The sequence below is a fragment of the Myodes glareolus genome, chromosome 13 (assembly GCF_982192425.1).
Source record: "Myodes glareolus chromosome 13, mMyoGla1.1, whole genome shotgun sequence".
Lineage (NCBI taxonomy): Eukaryota > Metazoa > Chordata > Mammalia > Rodentia > Cricetidae > Myodes > Myodes glareolus.
The window spans coordinates 67,389,063-67,414,542 of NC_142038.1; the positions used below are offsets into that span (position 1 = coordinate 67,389,063).

General features: G+C 38.4%; 1 long non-coding RNA gene across 1 annotated transcript; it reads left to right on the forward strand.

Moving 5' to 3' along the window:
* The first annotated feature begins 365 nt into the window (after nucleotides 1–365).
* Nucleotides 366–20,431, forward strand: LOC146891828 (uncharacterized). The gene is made up of 3 exons (XR_015005279.2): nucleotides 366–445; nucleotides 14,970–15,044; nucleotides 19,970–20,431. It is a non-coding gene; the product is annotated as an uncharacterized LOC146891828 (long non-coding RNA).
* Nucleotides 20,432–25,480: the final 5,049 nt, after the last annotated feature.

The window sequence follows — 25,480 nt, forward strand, 5'->3', positions numbered from 1 at the left end:
CTGTGAGCCTGCTGGGACAGGCCAGCATTTTTTAAATCATAAAAGGTGATAAGTGTGCTTGGGAGTAAGTGTTCAGTGGGTAAAGGGGCTTGTCCTTCCAGCTTGGTCACCTGGGTTTGCTTCTCAGAACCAATGTAAAAGTGGAAGGACAGAGCTAATTCCACACAGTTGTCCTTTGGCTTCCCCAGGTGCCATGATACACACGTCATGCGGGAACACACTCCCCACACTATAATGCTGGGAGACAAAGCTCTTGTACATTATAAAGATTTGTCACGTGTATTAAATATGTTTAAAGTTTAATAAAATGCTGATTGGCCAGTAGCCAGACAGGAAGTATAGGTGGGGTGATCAGACTAGGAGAACTCTGGGAAGAGGAAAGGCAGAGAGTCAGTCACCAGCCAGATGTGGAGGAGGCAAGATGAAAATGCTGTACTGAGGAAAGGTCCCAAGCCATGTGGCTTAACATAGACAAGAATCATGGGTTAATTTAAGTTGTAAGAACCAGTTAATAATAAGCCTGAGAAAGTAGGACTAACAGTTTATAATTAATATAAGCCTTTGTGTGTTTCTTTGGGACTGAGCAGCTGTGGGACCAGGCAGCACAGAAACTGCCATCTACATGATATACACAACAATGGGTAACACTAAGCTTACTCCATGTGATATAAAAAAAGGCAAGAAGTTGGGAGAGGGTGTGTTGGAGGTTTAGAGAAGAATCTAAGGCGTGAAATGGTGCATAGATATTACCATATGTCATTGAATATAGATATGAAATTGTAAAAATTAGACTGAAAGTTAAAAGGGAAGAGATTCAGTTTCAAAAATAAAAATAGAATCTTCAAGGTGACCTACTTTGGGGATAGTATTAAAATGTGTAGACAACTAAATAGATTTAAAAAGCAAATTAAAAAATAGGAAAAACCAATTAGAAACAGTTCTTTGTACATCATGTGCTTCCTGTAAATTACACAGTATTAGCTTCTTAGAGTTGTCCAGCTCACAGTCATTACTTTTCCTGGGTTTTTAGAAATTATTTCTTTTATTTTTTGAGATTATAATTACATTTTCACCTTTCCTTTTTCTTCCTTAAATCTTCCCATTTACCCTTTCTTGTTATTCTTAAAACCCATGGCTTCTTTTATCATTAACAGTTGTTATATACATATCCTGGAGCATCTTCTATGTTTTTAACAGAAGCATCTGGTTGGTAACATGGCTTTTTTTTGAAGCTAAGGGCTTTCTACCCAAGCTAGTAACTATGTTTTAGACAGTTTGGTCTTTTTCTAAGACTTTCAAGTTCATATTTGCATAGTTCTGTTTTATCCATTGGCTTTTTTCAGTGAAAGAACCTACTCTCTACTCTCTTGAGACTTTTATTAGTTCAAATGTGTCCAAGTCATGAGTCCCTGATTTTCACTGGCACACTATATAAACAGAAATTACCTTTACTGTGAATGTTGTGTATGTATGTGTGAATGCATGTGCAGATGTATTCATGAATGTGTAAAGTATGTACATGCATGTGTATATGATTATGCATATGTGTGCATCTATAAGCATGTCTGTGGGTACATGTTTTTCTCTCTGTGTATGTGCTTATTTTTCAAGATTAGCTTCTTGTAGTTACTGCCTGCATCTTCATCCCATGAAACAAAATATTCATTAATCATGTCAGAGGATTTTACTTTCACAGGCTATAATTCTTTTTCACTGTCTGAGTTCTGAAGTATGTTGACAACATAGCCCACTGACCTAAGTCTTACTTGAAGGTAGGATATTAATCATTATGAGAAGGAAAGCCCACAAAATTACAAGTTGAAGATAATCCTATATGGGGAAAAGTTACTATTCAGACTTTGCAAGTACCCTGAGAATAATTCTTAGTGCACACTTTATCAAAAACACAATCATAATAAGGGAAACAAGTACAGGTGCCTGGAGTGTTGAAGAAAACAATTCACAACTCACCATAGAATTAGCACTTTATGCTAGAAACAATTTTAATGCAAGGCAGAAGTTGGAATTGCATCCTGCTAATTCCATCAGATTCCCACTGTCTCATAACAGAAGAAATATAACTATTTTACTTGAAAATTTCCAGAGCTACAGTAAGACTTTGTGTGATTAAAAGAAGGTAAGTATGGAGTAACCAAACTTTGGTGAAAGAGAAAATTTAAATATTTCAAAGAACACACAAACTTCTGACTAAAGAAACTTTGAGGGGATCTATAAAATGTAACAAAGGAAGAGAGTGACACCTGCGAAGAGACAGAATGGGAAACCCCAGGCATCTTTGCCTTCCACAGGGACTTATTAAGCACTACTTGGGCTATTACAATTTCCTTCTTAAGGACTCTGGGCAAAATAATAAGATAAAATCAAACAGATGCATCAAAATTAGGAATTACTGTGGTGTCCGTTCCCTTGGGTCTGTCAGTGGAGTGTCATGTTTTTAGGAGAGCCTCCCAGCTCCGGGCTTTTCCCTGAGTGGAAACAAAAGCCTAAATGTATGCCCAAATGTTCTGATATTTCTGAATGATGCCCGAGGAAAAAACTTCTAGTTCATCAGTCACAGGCCTGGTAGAACCTGACTTAGTTTGCCATGGTTGGAAGCTTCATTCTGGAGAAGGGAATGTGAATTCAGTCAGAAAACCTGGTGATTGCAGAGACATTGCAAAAATTTCCAGTAGCTGAAGGTAATTGTATGCAAGCCTGAAGACCTGAATTTGATCCGTGTAACCTGCATGATGGAAAGGAGAAGCAGCTCCTCCGAGAGGGCCTCTGACTCTGACATGTGTCATATCATGGGCTCCAACAAACAAACAAAGGTAATAAAAGCGTAAAGCAAGAGGAGACCATGGCCTGAGAAGATAGCTTAATGGATCAAGGGCTTGTCAACCAAGCACAAGGACCTATGGTTCTTTTTTTTTAAGTTTTTTTTTTCAAATTTTTTTTTCAAAGTTTATTAAATTATAAAAGTTTCCATTTCCGCCCCCCTCCCAACACCCTCCCACTCCCCCCACTCCTTCTCCTCCTCCCTCTCCATCCCTAAGAGCAGTCAGGGTTTCCTGCCCTGTGGGTAGTTCAAGTTCCTCCCCCCTCTCTTTTTTTCAAATTTATTTATTTATTTGTTTATAAAAATTTCCACTTCCTCCCCTCCTCCCAATACCTTCCCATTCCCCTCACTCCCTCTCCCCCCCCCACTCCCTCTCCTCCTCCCTCTCCAGTCCTAAGAGCAGTCAGGGTTTCCTGCCCTGTGGGAAGTTCAAGTTCCTCCCCTCTCCCTCCAGGTCTAGGAAGGTGAGCATCCAACCAGACTAGGATCCCAAAAAGCCAGTACATGCAGAAAAAACGAGACCCAGTGCCATTGTCAATGGCTTCTCAGTCAGCCCCCATGTCAGCCACATTCAGAGAATCCGGTTTGATCACATGCTCATTCAGTCCCAGTCCAGCTGGCCTTGGTGAGCTCTTATTCGATCAGTCTTCTTGAATCAGCGGGTGAACGCACCCTTCGCTGTCCTAATTTCCTTTTACATGGTCTCCCTCCTTCTGCCCCTCATTTGGACCTTGGGGGCTCAGTCCAGTGCTCCAATGTGAGTCTCTGTCTCTATCTCCATCTAACGTCAGATGAAGGTTCCCTCTGGTCCTGCCTTTCTTGCTCACTTTCTCCCTCCTTCTGCTTCTCATTTGGACCTAGGGAGTTAAGTCCAGTATTCCAATATGTGTCTCTGTCTCTATCTCTATCCATCGCCAGATGAAGGTTCTATGGTGATATGCAAAATATTCATCAGTATGGTTATGGGCCAAGGCCAGTTCAAGCACCCTCTTCTCTGCTGCCCAGGGAACAATCTGGGGACCTCTCCTTGGGCCTGGGAACCCCTCTAGAATCAAGTCTCTTGCAAACCCTAAAATGGATCCCTTAGTTGAGATATATACTTCCCTGCTCCCATATCCATCCTTCCTCCCTCCCCCCATCATATTTCCCCAAGTCATCCCCCAATCCTCCCCCTCTCCCTTCTCTCTAACCATCTCCCCTTACTTCCACCCCCTACCCCCCCCCCCCCCCCCGTGCACCCAAGTTTGCCTGGCAATCCTGTCTACTTCCAATATCCAGAAGGATAACCATATGATTTTCTTCAGGTTCACCTTCTTATTTAGCTTTTCTAGGATCACAAATTATAGGCTCAAAGACCTTTAACTATGGCTAGAATCCACTTATGAGTGAGTACATACCATATTCCTCTTTTTGGGTCTGGGTTACCTCACTCAGTAAAGCGTTTAAAGAAGCAGAGAAGGAAATCAGAGAAACATCACCTTTCACGATAGCCACAAATAGCATAAACTATCTTGGGGTAACTCTAACCAAGGAAGTGAAAGACCTATTTGACAAGAACTTTAAGTCTTTGAAGAAAGAAATTGAGGAGGTTACCAGAAAATGGAAAGACCTCCCCTGCTCTTGGATTGGGAGAATCAACATAGTAAAAATGGCAATTCTACTAAAAGCAATCTATAGATTCAGTGCAATCTCCATCAAAATCCCATCAAACTTCTTCACAGACCTTGAGAGAAAAATAATCAAGTTTATATGGCAAAACAAAAAACCCAGGATAGCCAAAACAATCTTATATAATAAAGGAACTTCTGGAGGCATTACCATCCCTGACTTCAAACTCTATTACAGAGCGACAGTGTTGAAAACAACTTGGTATTGGCATAAGAACAGAGAAGTCGACCTATGGAATCGAATAGAAGACCCGGATATTAACCCACAAACCTATGAACACCTGATTTTCGACAAGGGAGCTAAAGATATACAATGGAAGAAGGAAAGCATCTTTAACAAATGGTGCTGGCATAACTGGATGTCAACCTGTAGAAGAATGAAAGTAGATCCATATCTATCACCATGCACAAAACTCAAGTCCAAATGGATTAAAAACATCAACATTAATCTGTCCACTTTGAACCTGATAGAAGAGAAAATGGGAAGTAGTCTAGAAGATATAGGCACAGGAGAACACCTCCTAAGTAGAACCCCAGTAGCACAGACAATAAGAGAATCTATGAATAAATGGGGCCTCCTGAAACTGAGAAGCTTCTGTAATGCAAAGGACACTGTCGTAAGACCAAAAGGTTACCTTCCGACTGGGAGAAGATCTTCACCAACCTCTCATCAGACAACGATCTGATTTCCAAAATATACAAAGAACTCAAGAAACTAGACACTAAAACTCTAATTAACCCAATTAAAAAATGGGGGTACTGAATTGAACAGAGAATTCACAACAGATGAACTTCAAATGGCCAAAAGACACTTAAGGTCATGTTCAACCTCCTTAGCGATCAGGGAAATGTAAATCAAAACAACTTTGAGATACCATCTTACACCTGTCAGAATAGCTAAAGTCAAAAACATCAATGATAGCCTATGCTGGAGAGGATGTGGAGTGAGGAGAACACTCATCCATTGTTGGTGGGAATGCAAACTTGTGCAGCCACTGTGGAAAGCAGTGTGGCGGTTTCTCAGGAAACTGGGAGTCAACCTCCCTCAGGACCCAGCAATTCCACCTTTGGAAATATACCCAAGAAATGCCCTATCATACTACAAAAGCATTTGTTCAACTATGTTCATAGCAGCACTATTTGTAATAGCCAGAACCTGGAAACAACCTAGGTGCCCCTCAATAGAAGAATGGTTAAAAAAGGTGTGGAACATATATACATTAGAGTTTTACTCAGCGGTTAAAAACAAGGGCCTATGGTTCTTAAAGATTTCAAAAGCCAGTTATTCTAATGCTGTGGAAGCAGAGACCAGGGATCCTCAAAGCATGCTGGGAAGTTGGACTAGCTGGAGTTCAACAAGAGACCCTGTCTCAGTAAATGTAACACTGAGCAATTGAGGAAAGCACCTGATGTCAGCATTGGGCCTCTGTATGTATGGAGTTGTATGCAAACCTGAACATAAGTTTGCACAGATCTAAGCAATCACATGAATACCACACACATGAACACATACAAATAAACTCGTTACAACATATACACATAAACTCACACACACATAGATATACACTACACTGCAACATGCACACACATATACACCCATGCACACACAAGCATGGATTTGGGCACACATATGTACTCAAACGAAAAAAAAATGAATGATCAAAAAATAGAAGTCCCGTCACATATAAGACACAAATAAGCCTTAAGGAAACTGTGCTGAGTTAAATAAGCCCCTCACAGAAGGAAGAGCATTCTGTGAGACAATTTACATGAGCTATCTAAAGTACTCTACTCACAGGTCCCACATGGAGTAGCAGTGAGGTGGGGAGCATCCAACCTTACAAGAAGATTCACTCCTTTCTGCAGAGGTTGCACACGGAGGGGCTGAAAGGTCAGCTTTCTTTCGGTACGTCTCTGCCTTCCACCATGTGAGAACTCAGTATCTTCTGCTCTGGCAGATGGAGCAGGATACTTTCTTGGAAGCAGAAAGTAGCCCTCAGTAGATTTCAGACCTGTTGCTGCACGTTCTTGGCACATCCCAGCCTCAAAAACTGTGAGAGAGTATGCTTCAGTTCTTCATAAATTAAGGGACTCAGACAGGGAGTGTGAGTGACCTTGGGACTGCAGAGTTCTGTGACCTTGGAGCCACTGCATGCCCTCCTCTCCAGAGGATGCCCAGGTGAACTCTCACTTCTCCAACTCACACCCATCACTTGTCTGCAAGATCCAAACATATCTTAATCACTAAATTCTATGTCTGTTCACTTTCTATGCCAACTTCAGCTAAGTTCAAGATTGAAATTCTTTTAAAAAAGCATTCTTCTTTGTTTCTTACTTTTCTGGTTTGTTCCATGCTCAGCTACAGAACTCAGCTCATTATCTGTATGGGAAGCTTAATACAGAATATCTTAATATATCAGCAATTTATTAATTCATCAATTTATATATTAATTCTGATTTCTTCTTTTGTTCAGAAAAATCTAATTACTTTAGAGTTTGTCAATGATCTTTAAAACTTTTCACTAACTCACTAACTCAATAATAATCCAATAACCTTATTGAATTTCTCTGTTATGTCATAAAACCTTCTCCAATTGCTATTTTCTTATCTCACAAGTTCAACTGAAAGCATTTTAATTCATTTTCAAGCCTGTAGCTCAAAATTCCAATTTTCTAATCTTGAGTTGGAATTTTCTTTGGGCTGCTCACTGGCTCTCAAATAAAGGCATGGAGAATTATTATTAATTATAAATGCTCAACCTTAGTTTATGCTTGCCTTACTAGCTCTTTTAATTTAATTTAACCTGTTTCAATTCATCTATGTTCTGCCTCATTGATTTTTATCTTTCATCCTGTATGTCCTACTTTCCTGCTTCCTCCATGTCTGGCTGACTGGCCCCTGTTGGATCTCTGTCATCTCCTTTTCTTTTCTCCCTCCAGCAGAAATTTCTCCCCCTATTTACTCTCCATACCTAGAAGTTCTACCTATACTTCCTCCCTCAGTATTGGCTGTTAGCTTTTTATTAGACCAATAGGTGCCTTAGGTAGGCAGGGTAAGAACAGCAACACATCTTTACATAATTAAGCAATTATTCTGCAACATTAACAAAGGCAACACATCCTTACATAGCTGAAGAAATGCAAGACACCTTTGCATAATTAAACAAATATTCCTCAACACTAATTACTAAATACAAATAAAAATGTGAAATGTTGAATACAAATTTTCAATAATTGTACTGGAGAATTATGGTTTTTATTAAGCTTGTCAATCTGCTTCTTTGTACCTCCTATAATTCTCTTGTCTGTTTGTGTAAAGACAATAATAAAGCCTCTACAGAATGCAGAGCTTTCTGTAGGTTTTCATCAATGGAACACTAGATTATAAAAGATAAGAAAAAAACACGTCATGGATGAATATTAGCAATATTGTATTATACTTGATAATTGATTAAAATTCAATTTATAATTATCAATTATTTGTCTATTTCTTTGATGAGCCATTATTCAATTGTTGAAAGTTTATAGTGAAAACATTTCCTTTCTTTGTTCATCTTGGGGAAGGTAGTTGGTTCTTCCCATTAAGCCAAGTTGATCTGAAACCCCTGTGTATTTGAGGTTAGCCTGGAACTTGTCATTCTCCTTCCTTGGCCCCCTGAAGGGCACATACAGTAAGACTTTTCCTTTTGATTAAAAAAACTAAAGGATAGACTAATTTCTTTTACAATGAGTACTATTTTAGTTATCAAGAATAGAGTCAAATTCTCTGCCTCCATATATCTTTATTTAGGGCAGAAAAGCAAAAAATAAAATAAATAATAATAGACAATGATAATGAACTAAATTGATGATGTGATAAAGAAAGTGGGGAAGGCATGCTTTAGACTCCATGATCACAAAGGGTCTTTCTTAGTCATAAGGCTGGAGATAACATTTAGAATTAAGAATGGAGGCAGTCATGCTGAATTCGATGTACAAAATCTACAGGAGAGTTTAAGATAGTTCACAATCTTTCAGCTCAGTTTGTTAAAGAACAAAATTATGCTTGTGATTATAAAATAGTACCAAGTACCTAGAAGTCTGGTGTTTGTAAAATGAATTGAAAGAATGCTAAAGAGAAAGGAACATGGAGAGGGAGGGAGGGAGGGAGGGAAGGAGAGAAAGAGAGAGAGAGAGAGAGAGAGAGAGAGAGAGAGAGAGAGAGAGAGAAGATGAACAGGGAGAGAAATGTCTATGTGAAAGCTACTAGGCCTGAGTGGAATATATATATATATATATATATGGTTTTTTGAGACAGAGTTTCTCTGTAGCTTTGGCACCTGTCCTGGAAGTAGTTTTTATAGACCAGGCTAGCCTTAAACTCATAGAGGTCTGCCTGTCTCTGCCTCCTGAATGCTGGAATTAAAGGTATGAGCCACCACCACCTGGCTGGAAATATTTTATTTCTAAGTGTGATGAGAATCTCTATAAAGAATTTAAATCTAATCACTAATTTCGAAAACTTTATTGCCCACTGTTTAGAAAATCAGTTTTAGAAGGACATAGAAACAGCTGCAGAGTCAGTATGGGGTCTTGGGTAGTCATTTGGGAAAACATCATAGTTTCCTGTTCAGAGAGTACTTATAACTGATCGAACATTGAAATCAATGTTTTTAAGCATACCAGAAATGTCCATATCTAAGGAAGTTGCACTGGGAGCAGGATATAAGCCTAGTTTCATCTTCACTGTTGTGTATGAGAAACTGAAAGAAAAAGAAAAGAATTAACAAATCACTGGTGATGTTATCCAAAACTTAGCTGAGGACTTCAGTCTACAGTTACCTCTAGGTGTGTTCCTGGATGTGTATATTTATGCAATGTTGAGAACGCTGGGTTAATGTGGCTGGAGAGATGGTTCAGCACTTACTCTTCCTGCAGAAGACCTGAATTTGGTTCCTGGCACTCACATGCTTGCTCATAACCATCTAGAACTCCATTTCTAAGGAACCCTTTGCTCTCTTATGGCCTCTGATTGTACTGCACATATTTGGTTACTCGTATTAGGGAAAAATACTGGATGTAAAATAAAAAATGAATCTAAGAACATTATATAAAATGTATTATTATCCTAATAATTTTTAAATGATACCAAACATCTGGATATTCAAACAAATACAAAAGTTTAACATAAATGTCTTTAAATTTCTTACAGAAAATTTATATTTTCTAGAGAGACGACTGTGATATTCTTTTGAATGATGTTAAGTACAGGCAAAATATGTCAGTTTGTCAGGTATTTTACTTCTGTGCTATATTGAGTCTGTGGGTTTTGCTTTATAAACTGTTAAATCTTATTTATAGACTATAGAATATTTCCAGAAGAACTAAGGTCAACAGAGCCCTAAAGCTTAGTTTTTCTCCATTTAGAAAAACAAAACAAAGCTGTGGTATTTTTCATTCTTCCTTTGACTGACCTTCACTTGCCATTATTGAAAATTAATGGAACTCAGTCAGTTGAAGTTTTCTCAATTCACATTTTTCTACTTTAGGTTTCTAGACAAACAAAGACTTTGTATGATTTATTGGATCTCTCCTGGTATATATAACTACGTGTTGAAGAACAAAAAAAGCTCAGAAAAGATAAAATATATCATACATGGTATTATCAAAGATAGTGAAGGACTGCTATATGGATTTCTGACCCATGTAGGACCAAGGCTTAGATCCAGAGAATAGAGGTTACTTGTAATGACTCGGGCCTACTAGTATCTTCCAGTTTCAACTCTGCCTTTCCAGTTGTAGGTGCATATCTGGGGATGGGAGTCACAAAGTCAGTCCAGCTTACTTAATGTTTCAATTAGAAAACTGAGTAATGCAAGATGATACTGGTTGACAGGTGAAAAAGTCTGGGATGTGGATTGGTTCCAGATGTTATGGGGTGACAGAGTCTGGGATGTCATCCCCAAGGGAAAAAAATTAATATTTAGAAAATTTATTGGAGTGGTTTTTGAATAAATATGTAAGGAATTCTAAAGAAAACAGCACTTGGGAAGGCTGTGGAGAAGACTCAGAGGGTACAGTTCTCATTGATCAAGGAGAACCTCAGCTTAGATCCCTAGCATCTACATAGCACCAGGGTTTGATGAGATGTGTCTGTGACCCCAATGCTGGAGGGAGAATTAGGTGGCTTCCTGAAGCTTGTTGTCCAACCAGCCTTGCTGCAATGATCACTCCAGTGGTGAGACATTGCCTCTCCCAAAAAGGAGGAGGAAGGGCATTGAGGAAGACTTCCTGATGTCAACCTCAGACCAAGAGAATATTTAACTAACATTTATCACAACTTCGGAGAGCTCCTGGCGACTGCAATATGATGAATCAAATACCGCATTAAGCACCTGCTGAGAAAGACTAGCAGATGGAAGGGTGATTCACTCTGTTGGGAAATAGGAAAGTATAAAAACAATCATTAGACTAAAAGGTGTATTCAAAAGGATGAAAGAGCAAACAAAGAGTTCCGATGAGTCAGATACAGAATAGAATGTGCAACAAACGGAATAAAGAGGTAGTGACTATAAACCAAAGACCACACAAGTGTCCATGAGTCCACACTAACATACATAGGCAGGTGTGGATAAATTGGGGAAGAAAGTTTCATGGTTCTCTCTAATCCCAAGACAGGTCTGCTTTTTCTTAAATGTGGTCTGAACAGTTGCTTCATCCAAAGAACTCAGAATCAAAAGAGGGAGGAAAGACTTTTGAAATGGAAATTGTGAAATATCTGTGTGATATTAGGAGTGCCGGAAGCAGGACATGCTGATCACGTATGGTAACTGTATCAAGTATATAACCAGTTATAAATGAAAACATGTTCCTTTTAGAAAGACAAGCTTCCTAGGAACACAATCAACTTTTGATAATAGCTATAGTTTAGCACTATGGTTACAGTGACTTTTCTTCAACATTGATCTGCTGACAAATTTTCTTTAATGATGTATTGATTTTAAAATAAAATGAAAAGGAAAACATGGATGTTTTATGGATCAAAGAGCAAAGATATGCATTTGTTCTAGAAGCAAGGACACACAGAAAATACACCTGGCAGGCCTTGTTAACAAAGCATCTTTAAAGGGGCACACAGCACTGGCAAAGTCGTGAAACTGAAAACATAACAAGAATAAAATCAAAGCACAGTTATTTTTGCAACTACTGCCTATATTTAATACTCACCTCCTATCCCCATTTTCAGTTCCTCTAATAGTTTCAGGCTTACATAAGAATTCCATCTGTGAGTGCAAGTCAATGTATAAATTACACACATATGGCAGTATGTGTGAACTCACCTTGGTAACACAATCAATGGCTGTGTGAATTTACTGAAGTCAGAAAACCCTATTTCTTTTCATTTTATGCAAGACATTGAAAATATATGGCTTATATTTAGACACATATTCATATCCTCTATTTATTTGCTGTCCCTTTGGACAGACATGGAAGTTGAAAATAAAACCCTTCTTAAATAAAAGAACCCAATATATTAGTAGAATTGTGTGTGTGCATGCGCGCGCGTGCGCACACACACACACACACGCACACATGTATGCAATTTTGTGTGCGGATGAGTGTACACAAATGCCGCATCCATACATGCAGATCAGAGGCCATCTTGTGTCTCAGTTCTCATCTTTCACTTTGTTTGAGATCGGGTCTTTTGTTGTTTATAACTGTCTATGCTAGAGAAGCTGGACAATGAGCTTCTGGGACTCCTGTCAGCTCCTTCCACCTCTGCGTAAGAGCATTGAGATTTATGCTGCTTTTTAATGTGAGTTCTGGGTATTTAGGCTCAGTTCCTCACATAGGTACAGCACACATTTTTATCTACTGAATCACTTTCTCGTGCCCCTAATAACCTTCTGATTTTCTTAATATCTCAGGGACTAGAGTATATAAAGGTATGACTTTTAGAAATGATACACAAATAGCACACGATGAGAAATCGTAGGTGCACTATGTTCTTTATAATACAATACAGGTTTCTAAGAGGGTGCGAGGATGATTATTGTAAGTTATATATAAGCCCCAGTCTTCCACACTGTAGTTAAATGCCTTTGTAGATACGAGCATGAACGACTCAGAAACAACACCCTGAACACATATACTAAAGTAGTGAGAGCAGTGCCATGTTTACCAGCAAGCTAAGTTCCTCTGATCACTGAAGAGAAACTGACAAGCAGGAGACATGAATGACCAAGGTATAAACCAAATCATATTTAGGTGTGATGTAAAATAGATAGTGCCAAGTTTATTTTATTAGCTTTCACATCATCTTGGAAATTGAAAATCCAATATCTTTCAGCTTAACTCTACCTAGAAGCTCACACGTTTGTAAATTATCATGTGATTATCTCCATTAAAATCACTTCAATGTAATTATTTTAAGTGTGATTTTTTTTACTGACAAAATTCATTTTATCACTCAGTGTATTGCCTTAATAATGTAGTAATGAACACAATCCTTGCTGCAGTCAACAAGATGGTGTGGTGTGTTATTTTTAATCAAAGATGTCACAGATGAGACAATTAGATATCAAGTAGGAAAATGGATTGTTTCATTAGAAAGCCAGGGCCAACACTAATTGAATTGTGTGTGTTCTCCTACATATGAAAGCATAGAAAAGCATCGTGAAATTCACAGTGGCTTGGTGACCTTTGAGGATGATTCTTTCTCTGCAGTCCAACTTTGACCTTTTCAGATAATGCCCCTGAACTTGCGGTGTGCCACTGTTTGGCTTGTAAGTGTCTCTAATGAAAGCAACAGCTGGGTTGCCATGAACTGTTTCCCCAGCCGAGGATGACAACGTCTTAGAGCCACTGAAAGCTTTAATGGAAACAAACCTGTTTACTTGTAGAAGCAAGGCTTCTTGCTTGAAGAGACTAATCAATTCTTTCACTTGATAGAAATCTTAATTGAAGACAACATCCAGAGGTGAAAGTAGCATGCAGCTAGCGGCGCTTCTGGCCAGGCTACAGGATTAATTGGGACTGTCCTAATATTTTCATTGTTGAATTCACTTGACAGAAACACTAAATTACATCAAAGTTGCTTAGGCATGAATTTTCTGAGAGGCAATCTTTCTAAATTTGAACATATGTAGGAATCATAAAACTGATCAATTAGAAGAATAATTTCACATTTTGTCCACAATGCAATATCATTTCTGCTTCCCTTTACCAATGAGGTATGAAATTCACCTCATGGTCATATCAATAATATGGGTAATTTGTTTTGAAGCAAATATTTACTCTGGAGGTATGATTTACCACTTGTTAACTATTTCCTATTTTTCTTATTTCCCATGAACATTGTGTGATACATTTTTACAGTCTTTGTGTGTGCTCAGTTGTATGATCAAAAGCATGTATCAGCAGGGAAAATTAGCATGGCCCCTGAGCCAGGATGACATGAAATTTGTGAAGCCTTTGAAAACAAAGAAAACATGAATAAGTCAATAGGTTACTTAAAAGTGTCAAAAGATAATAATAATAATAATAGTATCAACATAGAAAAGTGACCATAGCCTAACTGCGTCATTTTGTCCATTTCTTAAGTACTCTTTCCGGAAAAGTAGGTTTTATAAAAAACTTTTCTACTAAGGTTGCCACACCCTCAAAGATCAGTGGAAGATCTTATTCTCACACAGAGGGCTCAGCACTGAGAGGAGGACATGATTTCTTTTTGACTTTCTACCTTCATACTCAAGAGAGAAATTCAAGCATCATCTGGGAGCCACGTCCTACATTCGTTCACACTCTAAGACATCATCCTAGAAATATTTTCAAGCATGTCTTACATTTTCTGTTTTATTTCAGGCCCATCACGTTTCATACATAGACCATACCACAACCTTTCTATAGCTATCAGACTTTCCAAAGGACGACTATGACCTATATGTCTCTGTACTGGACATACTCAGCCCAACACCTGGCACACGTTAGGTGCTCATTAAATGCTAATGGTAATAGAATGCATTTCAGTTGCATAATACCTTTTACCTTTCACTTTAGTGGGAGTTTAATGTTGATGTTTCTATAGACAGTAAGTCTAATAGATAGTCAAAATGTCTTTTAAGAGAATGGAAATCAAGTTCTATTTGGTGGCTCACACCTTTAGTCCCAGCACTTAGAAAGCAGATAGATCACTATGAGTTGGTAACCAGACTGGTCTACATAGCGAGTTCCTGACTATGTGGAGTTAGCATAACAAACCATCAGAGTAGAATAGCTTCAACTTGTTTGTGCACATTTAAATGTCTACCTGTACTTGACAGTACAGATTTTTGTTTTGGGTGTAGTATGTGTATGCATGCATGAGTATGCTACAAGTCACCATTGGGCATTTTTCTTAGTTGCTCTTCACATTAGTTGCTCTCCACATTGTTTTTCTAACAATTTGTTTTTCTTCTCATTTAATATGCACATGAGTACAGGTGGCACCAGTGACCAGAGCCTCAGATAACCCTGGAGCTAGAGATACAGGAGAACATGCTGGAAATCAAAGTCAGGTAATTGAGAGGAGCAATCCATATGCCCATCTCCTGAGTCATTTCTCCAGCTTTATCCCTCTTGTCTTTTGAGATGGCCTGGAGCAGGTGGTTACAGCTTCTGGGGGTTCATGACTAAACTGACCATGTTATATCTAGAAGACAATATTTTATAACAATTCTCTAACTTCTTTCACAGTCTGCAACCATTTTCCATAGTGTTCCCTGGGCATTGCAAGGAGAAAAGGGCTCCATGTTTTGCTAGGCAAACAAGTAGTTAAAGTGTCTTCTAAATATTTCTGTCTAAATCCATGTACTAGTTCATCCCTCTACTGGTGGTTTCAGAAAGAGAAGACCATGCAACTATCTTCTGCCTCTGATGTATGTGAGTTTCACTTCCTGTTGTGATCCAGCTGCCCTCACTCCCCCTGACCAGCCAGGGAACTTCCTTGTGGTCTGTAATTGACAAGGATGTTTGTGTTCTTTCTGGCCGGTGGGTCTCCACAGAAGGAGTAGAGGTATAAAATGTTGCTGGGCAAAATAAAGGTTGCTGTTCTTCCACCTGAAAGGAAGCCTCCCTGTTTCAATCCCAGCACCACCCCCCACCCCCCACCCCCGCCAGCCTTGGCTATCCAGGCTATGCTGGCTGCAGCAACTACCCACCTTCTACCATTGTGGAGTCACAGGAAAGATTCTCATTTAGGGGATAATGGGCCTCTTGACTTCATTGACATTAGCAATCCGGTTAGATTTAGTCCCTTTTTGTTTACCGAACATTTATAGTATTCTTTTTCACTGTTTAGTTGTAATTGTACTTCTTAAAACTAAGGATAGAAAATTCCATGGCTTTTCATTTTGATCTCTAGACTTGCTTGCATACATCCACATGTAGACAGTACACACTATGGCTGATTAATTCACTTACTCTTTTTTTCCCCAATATTGCTCTTGGCAGAGTAAGGTTTGCTGTGCTCCTCTTTCAACCTTCCTTCATGTCTTTACACTAGTCTTACATGGGGCAATTTCAAATGTCTGGAACCTTCGAAAGATGTATGTAAGATAGATCTCTACTATTGAGGAGTTCATGGTTTTTATAGGAGAGATTTATCCATAAAATATTTAGGAGAAAATGCTATACTTGCATACAACAACATTTTGTGTTATCATCAGAATATATAAAGTAATACTACATAAAAATATAAGAAAGAAAAGACATGAACAAAGGGGACAAAGTTTTCTTCAAGTAAACAAGGCCAGTTTATCTCCGAAAGCTATGTAAACTTTAATTGCTTAGAGCAGAGACAGGGTAGACAGCACCAGGCCAATTCCTACAGCCATTGCTTCACGCATTTCATCAGAATCTTTTCCAGTACTCATTTTCCCATCATCTTCTACTTTAATGATAATTATCCTTCATTGCTACAATCAGACTTTAAATTATAAATACCATTCGCAGATATTTACAAATATTTTTTCTCTATGTAGAACTATTTTTCCAACTATATTTATTGTTTCTCCAGAAACTGCCAAGCATGGGGTGTTTCCCCTTGAGATGTTTACATCTATCTATGTAGTGTTTCCAGTCCTCTTCCTTAGCCATTATTGCTGCAAAATTCCAACTTCTCCACGTCCCTGTTTATATACTTTGCCATTCCTCATTCCCTGAGCTGTTTCCAGTACTTTTTCTCCTCTGTGTGACACCAGTGACATTTCTTCAGTATTTGATATGCATTTATTAAGGGAAAAGGTAAAACTGGGGTGTATACTATAGGTCTCTGTCAAGAAATGGAGAAAACATTGTTTATCAAGTCTCAGAATTAACCATGCCTGAACCTTCAAGGTGGGCTGCAGATACATATTCCTCATAAGTGATCTGACCTTGTTTGTTGTTGTTAAAGGTTTATTTCAATGTGTTTTTATACACATGTATGTATCTGAATGATGGGATGCTACACAGGCAGATGCCTGTGAAAATCAGAAATGGCCATTGGATTGCCTGGAGCTGGGTTACAAGCAATTGGGAGATGTCCAACACCTGTTCTGGGAATGGACCTTTGGATCTGTGGAGGAACAGCAAGAGCTATTAAACTCTGAACCATCTCAGTCCACTGGACTGACATTTGACAGGGCAAAACCAATGGCTAGGAATATGCTTCCCTTATCTCTGCTGGAATATGAAGGTCTTTACCCACAGTCTATCTAGTAACTGAGTCATTGATTAACTTATTTTCTTTCAGGACAACTTAACATTTACTACAACCAATCACAGTTCCTCACCAACCAGTGGTATATTTTACATCTCCTATAAGGTCTAAATCTACAAACATAAGAGCTACTGTTTGAAAAATAGTAAAAAATATTTCAGTATTGCTTGAATGTATTTGTTTTAGCATGGTAAAACAATGTAATTTCTATGCTTTAAATAAGTTGACTTTATTCTAGTTATTTCCACTACTACTTCTAAATGACTACTTTCATTAGGATCAGGGTTATAACTCATTTACTTGTTTAATCGTCACAGCTTTGCTTAGGAGAACTACTTGTTCAATATTTAAGAGCATTGAATGTTGGCTTGCTTTATTTTCATTTTCGTCTATTTTAGGGATTTCTTTACCTCTTAGCAACTTAAATAATTCTTGAGGTTAATTATATTGCATATTGAGAAACTGAAACTCATAACAATTATCAAATAGGGAGCCATTATGGGTCTAGAGAGAAACCTGGCACTAGGGAAATTTCCAGGAATCTACAAGTATGACACCGGATAAGACCCTAAGCAACAGTAAAGAGGTTGTCTAAACAGTTATTCCCCTGTAATCGGATTGATGACTTACCTTAACTGTCATCATAGAACTTCATCCAGAAACTGATGGAAGCAGATGCAGAGATCCACAGCTAAGCACTGGGCTAAGCTCTCAGAGTTCACTTTAAAAGAGGGAGAAACGATAATATGAGCAAAGGGGTCAAGACTATGATCGGGATACTCACAGTAACAGCTGACCTGAGCTATTCGAAGCTCAATGACTCTGGACTCACAGTGGGGACCTGCATAGTCCCTAAGGAGGCCCTCTGAATGTGGGTGACAGTTGTGGGTGGGGATTGGGGAAGGAAGGGTGGGAACAGCAGGAGGAGGGGAGCAAGTGGGAACTGAATTTGGTAAGCAAAAGAAAAAAGTCCCCCTCACCCTGCCACCGAAAACAGGTTTCTCTGTAGCTTTGGAGTCTGTCCTGGAACTAGTTCAGGCTGGCCCCAAACTCGCAGAGATCTGCCTGTCTCTGCCTCCCAAGAGCTGGGATTTAAGGCATGTGCCACCAACACCCAGCTGAGAAAAGTTTTGTCTTTTTTTTAAGATCAAACAGAAACAAGTGACCATGAAATAAACCAATTCGATTTTCTTCTTAAACAAGTAGCTTATTTTAGAGTTCTCATTCTTATTCACTTGTAGCCCTCAAACATAGTTGTGATCAATGATTTGGCCATAACCCAAGGTATGCTCCATTTGCTCCTAAGGAGTAACTCTCATATCAACCATATGTTCTCACTGCTTTCCTTGTTTGCTTCTTGATCAAGATTGTTGTTATTGCTGCTGTTGTTGTTGCCGGAGTTTGGACAGCTGAAAGAGAGGGTAACTGGCAGTGATGTTTGTCCTGTTTCTGGAAGGCTGTGTTTCTCAGTATCCTTCTTTCTGGTTTATGTACCAAAAGTAGAGAAAGTTAGAGGAGAACCACGGCAGCTGCATGTAAGCAAAGAAGTCAAGGGACCCCACTCTGGTCTGAACACACAACATCCCTGTGAGGAGCCTCATGTGTTGAAGATTGATTTTTGGATTATGGATTCTCTGGCCTTTGCCTACAAACTCACAGATTAATCTCTCAGTGGATCCACGATTGACAGTGTTTCCTCTAAGTAGTAGAAAGTATCAGATGAGCTCCAATTTGAGGTGGAGACATGTCATGACATGTGAAATTATCAAATATGTGGTTGAATCTTATTTCTCTCTCTGCTTCCCAGTCATGGTAAGATAAGAGGCATCTTCTACTCTGTGTTCCTGTTCTGGCTTGCTACAGACCAGCACAGAGGAGCAAGCTCTTATGGACTAAAACCATGAGCAAAAAGTCTATCCTTGAAGTTGTTCTCTGGGGAATTTGATCACAAAGATGAGAAGCTGATGAATACAGTCTTGATGACAAAGTGCAGCGGGAGCTGACTGAGTGGTCTTTTCTCACCCACCTATCTCTGAGACTGGTTACTATGGAGACATCAGGAAATGCAGTCTGGCAAGAAGAGGTCTGTTCCCACTGGGACTGTGTTCATTTCTTGGACTCAGTTCTGTGGAGCAGCAGGATTCGGGGAAGCACAAGTGAGCAAGGTTACAAATACCTAAACAGCATTGTCATTTGCTCTGCATATCTCCTGGATGAAACTACTCTCTTCTGTTGTTCTGCTCATGGCTCCATTTTTTTCGGTATACCCCAGCCGTGAAGACTCTTCATGGCCTAAGGAATCCTTTTTGTGAATAAATAGCTGACATTCGGTGGTACCGTGAAGCCCAAGTCCTTCTTTTTAATCCTGAAACTGAAAAAAAACAAAAAACAAAAAAAAACCCAAAAAACTAAGCAAAACCAGAGATACAGATGCCTGTACAATTTTGTTCTTTTCTGCATCCTACCACTGTGCTCTTTGGGTGCCCACATTCTCATCTTCAGGTGCAGAGAGATAGGATTTTTCATGGGGCTTTTTTCCCGTTCTTTAGCCCTCACCATCCTTTTCCTTTTCTTCTAATTCTGGCTGAAAGAAAAATAGCCTGTGACATTTAGATCTGGGATAAACGTGACTGGATACGTGAGAAAAGGTAGCCAATTAGATTAGACATGCCTGATTTCTGTTTTTCCAGTATGTGGAAACAGTATGCAATCATGTCTGTACTATGTGTTTCCTTATTCCAGAAAAAAAGAAAAGAACTAATAATTATGAACAACCTGAAAGGCCAAGAAAACACTGCACAAGGAAAACTGAGGCTGTGGCAAGGACAAAGAACATGCTGATGCTTGCTGCTTTTCATGGATATGCTGATACGCAGTGATATTTGAGGTCAGAGCTCTTGATTTGGTGGGCCAATCATGGACTGTTTGGCCAATCAATCTGTAAGAGGCTTGAAAGATCATTAAAACAAGCCAGAAATGATACTGGTTTGCATATCCACATATAACTTCTCAAATCATTGTTGAAATGTAAAAGAATTCTTTGCTTCCTATAGTGTATCATGCCCTTAAGTAAAACTATAGAAAAAAAAAAACAAAACGTTTCTGGCTGGTCATGCTTTACTATAGAGTTGTTGAAGCAGTCTTGAAAAGCACATCTGAAGTCCGAAGATGCTCTAAATTACCTTCCTGCCCGAGGTCCTTACAGCACTCTCTCAACCTTTCGAAACTCTATTTTAGTTCCAGAAATAAATGGAGTAATTTTAGCTCTCCCAGTCAGGAAGAGGGACAAAGGTTCTCTTAAGTGAGCAGTGAGTACCTCCGCGGCAGAATATGGACGCAATTGATACAGGGCAAGCAGACAGAATGTTTCAATAAAAGTTAGAAAATGTCATGTGATGGGACACTAAATTATTGGAAACATCCAATTAAAGACACTGGGCATCTAATAAGTACTATTGACAAGACTGATTAGACTCATGTGCCAGGAGTTTTTGAGTTTTTAAAACAAAAGAAATAATAACAGAAGATTAATCTCCCTCTTTTATTTTTATAAAAAGTGGTGAAAAGAAAGCACAAGGTCATTGATTTCCAGGTCAGGAAGTGTTCTTTATGAACAGTGTATTCTTGCTCATTTAATTTCTTTTTGCTTCATATGAAGTTTTATTTTTATCAAAGAAATATAAGTATATAATTTAAAACTCCAAGTGGCAATGAAGGCTGGCAAATGGCTCAATAATCTTCTATTTATGTCTTCTTTCCCGAGAGGGTATTTTTTCTGAGATTTTTAATTACATGCCTATATTAGTTCTTGATGTTTGTCAAGGACTGACATTATTATAGATTTTCTATTATTAGAATTGGTGATTTTCCCACCCTGTAGTCATTTTCATTTACTTATAGAGCTTTATTTCATCTACCCTCTTGATATGTTCATACAGATTTTTCTAGATCAGTTTTCAGTTCTTATATTAATCTGACTTTGTAAATACTATATACAGTTGAGAGAATAAAACACAGTGATTGTATTTTACCTCTGTTTTTTTTGCTTTTAATAATTGTTACATATATTTTCCCACATGATATTCTCTCTGTCTATAACTATCTAGTTTCTTAACTTTCACATTGGACAGAAATTTTTCTCTAAAAATATCGATTTCACAAGGCTATCATTTTCATTGTTTTTAACCATTTTCACATAGATATTGTATTATGGATACTGGCCCAGTTTTCCACATCTCCATGTATCTAGCCCCTATATCCGCACTGCCCATTCCACCTCCGGACTTAGCTACATCTTGGGTTAGCCACCTGGAGAATCCTAAACCCAGTATTCTTCCATTTGAATAAGCACCTATGCATTTCTACCTCCATCATGAGACCATGCCTGGGCTACTCTGTCACTGAGGAATAAGAGTGAAACGAGGAAGACTCATCTGTGCAGGAACAGCATGGCAGGGGCTCCTGACAGCTACCAGGTGAATGAAAGTCTGAATAGGTCTTGCCAAGGTCACCTTAACCTAGTAACTGTTTAACTGGTGATACCACCTGAGAGAGAACACAGCATTTAAATCCATCAAATTTTAAGGGGCTCGAGACCCTCAGTTTAGTTCCAGTTTTGCTTAGCTATCTATCTACACTTCCAAGACTCTTTCTCCTGGGTCCTGCTATATCATTTTGATTCCCCCTTTATTGCAGTAAAGCAAACAGGTGTGTCTTAAGAATTTTACTTTCCCAACCTTCCTCAAGACCCAGCAATACCACTTAGGAGTATATATTCAAAGGATGTCCAATCATATCACAAGGACATGAGCTCAACTGTGTTCATAGCAGCATTGTTTGTCATAGACAGAACCTGGAAACAACATAAATGCCTCTCAACCGAAGAATGGATAAGGAAAATGTGGTACATTTACACAATGGAGTACTACACAACAAAAAGAAATGACATCTTGTAAATTGCAGGCAAAGGGATGGATTTAGGAAACATCATATTGAGTGAAGTAGCCCAGACTCAGAAAGACAAATATAGTTGTACTCACTAATAAGTGACCTTTGGACATAAAACAAAGAAAACTAGCCTGCAATTCACAACTCCAGAAAACCTAGACAACAATGAGGACCCTAAGAGAGATATACATGGATTTAATCTACATGAGAAGTAGAGAAAGACAAAACCTCTTGAGTAAATTGGGAGCATTGGGACCTTGGATGAGGATTGAAGGGGAGGGGAGAGAAAAAGAGGGGAGCAGAAAAAATGTATAGCTTGATAAAATCAATAAAAAGAATCTTTTTTTCCCATTAACAAGGATCTAGATTTATGAGGTCAAATTTGAAAGACCTGTTTTCCTAGTTTCTTCACAAATTTTCTTCATTATTAAAGAATACAAAGACATACTGAGCTCCAATTTTAACACTTCACATTTGTTAAAATGTTTTAGCTCTATTTTTATTTCAAAATGAGAAAATTTTGTGATATAAGGTTTTCAATGAATTTACCTACTACATAGAACATTTAATGATTAGAACTGTCTAAAAAAGAAGCTATTCCAAACCATTAGATCTTTTTTTTATTTTTATTACTACATTGTTACTTTCCGATTTCTCCCTATGCAGTCACCAGTTCTAATGTTTTAGAAAATTGATGGAGGAGTGTCATTGGTCTATGTGTCACTCTCATTGGTTAATTAATAAAGAAAACTGCTTGGCCTGATAGGTCAGAATATAGGTAGGCGGGGAAGACAGAACAGAATGCTGGGAAGAAGACAATGAGGCAGACACTATAGCTCTCCTCTCCAAGATGGACGCAGGTTAAGATCCTTCCCGGTAAGCCACCACCTCGTGGTGCTACACAGATTATTAGAAATGGGTTAATCAAGATGTGAGAGTTAGCCAATAAGAGGCTGAAACTAATGGGCTAAGCAGTATTTAAATAAATACAGTTTCAGTGTAATTATTTCCGGTAAAGCTAGCCAGGTGACGGGAACGCAGCCTGCCATTCCATTTACAAGAAAATATAGTAGAATCCCTTAATTTTCAATGTTTTAAGTTATTTTGTGAAAGAATTTCTAGGACCACATTTCTACTACTTTTCCAATGGGTTTGTAAATTTACCTAGTAGATTATCTTTCCTTCCTAAAACATTTATGGTTTTATCTTTTTCATCTTCTTTTCTCCCTGTTCCCTTCATTTGGTTTTGTTTCTATTATTTTGCCTATTTGTATGTGTACTTTTTCTAGTGCTAATGTCGTACCTTGGGCCTCATTCATGCTGGACACATCTTAACTTTGATGATCTTGGGTGCACTGCCCAAACTAAAAGCAGATACAAACCCGAATACAGAGGAAGATCATACTGACTTGGTGTTTTTCTCAAAGGTCAAGAGCATATGGGCTAATTGGCTGTCTCACAAGGGTTTGAATCTGTGGTCCTTTTCTCTCACGCTGCTTTCCCCAAAAATCACCATTGGTTTGTGACAGAACATTGTGAATCGGAGAGTAATTCATTTGGGACAAGGGTGATAGAGTTTCCTGCATTCCCACTATCTTCTCTCTCCTGCTATCACTCCTAGATATGGCTTATGTTATGGGCTCATCATTTTCTTTGTGAAACTTTCCATAGAGAAGAACTGTGAGCACATGGAAGAGATTTTTGTGGATTAAGGGCCTCAAGAAAACATTTCTGAATGCAGCTGTTACTGGAAAGGATGTGCTCTAAGGTCAGGTCACTTGACTTATTTTTCTCCTACATGCTCAGTGCCCTGGATTCCAGTGTCTCTGTGCAGGTGACAACACTGGTTCTCCCGACACACATCCTCTCTCCTCTTCTGTTGTCCCCTGACCTGTCCATCAACTGCCATTACTGTCCACCTGTGGTCCAACTTTAAAGACGAAAACATCCTTCCATGCTTCCAACTTTTTTTTCTCTTGACCTTTCCAGTATTTTGAAATTTTAAGGAAAACTTTTACAGAGCATGTGGAAATGCTACATGTTTATATCATGTTATATTAATTATAAAAATCTTGGGTTCAGGGTTTACATGTGTGTAGTATACCAAAAATACTGTAATTGTTCTCTCTGGTAGTATAACTAATCAAAGTGAGGCTAAACATTATTTAATTGAAAAACTGCACACCTTAGAAATAACAGTATTTATTAATTCAAAAATCATAAAAATACTAAATCATTTTAGGTGATGTATTTTTGTGAGCCACGGGAGCAATATAAGTAAATACATATTCCATTTGTCCTTGAAAAATGTATTCTAAACTAGTCAAGGTGGGTTAATTCTGAAAAAAAAATGTGAACAAGACCTTAACTTGTTAATCAAGATCAAACTTATCTTTTGCAGGGGAAATATGTAAGCCTGGTGTGCAAGCATTATTTCCTAACAAATTTAAGAGTAGTGACTGTTTTAACCTACTATTATCTCTGTAAATAATGTTTTCTCAGAACCTCAGTTAATGAGGTAAGGCTCGGCGATCAGCTCATTAAAGCTCTAAAAATAGAACCAGTGATAAATGTGGTGTCAGAATTGCTAGGCAAGGCAATACCAGGAAAGCTAACAGTGATCAATGCCCAGTTAGAACATCACAACACTGTGGTCATTTAATGACAGCCTTATCTGCTAACAACTCCTTCCCTTGGATTAGGATTATTAAAGCCTCAGTGACAATACTGACATTTGCTTATGATTGTTTGTCTTTGCTTAATTCTTGGTTGATCTAACATGGAATACAATTACTAAGTTTATAACCTTTTCTTATAAATAAAAACTAAGAGAAAATACTTATCAATGGCAATTTATTATAAAAGGCTGCCTTAACAAAGGTTTGATTTCTTTTAGAAGAATTTGGAAAAGCACAATGATGTCAAGGAGTTTTGTTCAGCAGTTCTGATTTCATAAGCTGTGGGAACTTTTAAAAATGCATACCTATTTTTGAATGCATATTAGCTAGTAAGTTGGGTTACATAGGTAGACAAGTTAGGGCTGAATACCAAGTCTACCATGCCATGTTTTAGGTATATAACCCAGGGAGAGTCAATCACTCTGAGATTTTGAATATGTGTCTTTACAACAGGGGAATGCTACTCTTCTCCCCCAACGTGAAAATTTGTTTTCAGCATGGCTCTAGCTACTTGTGGAGAATAGTTTTATGTGTTGTGCATGACATAGACTGTTAGTAAGTCAGTGTTGGATTTTTCAAACTGCCAAGGAATCAGACGATATCAATTCATAAAGATATAAATCTTAAA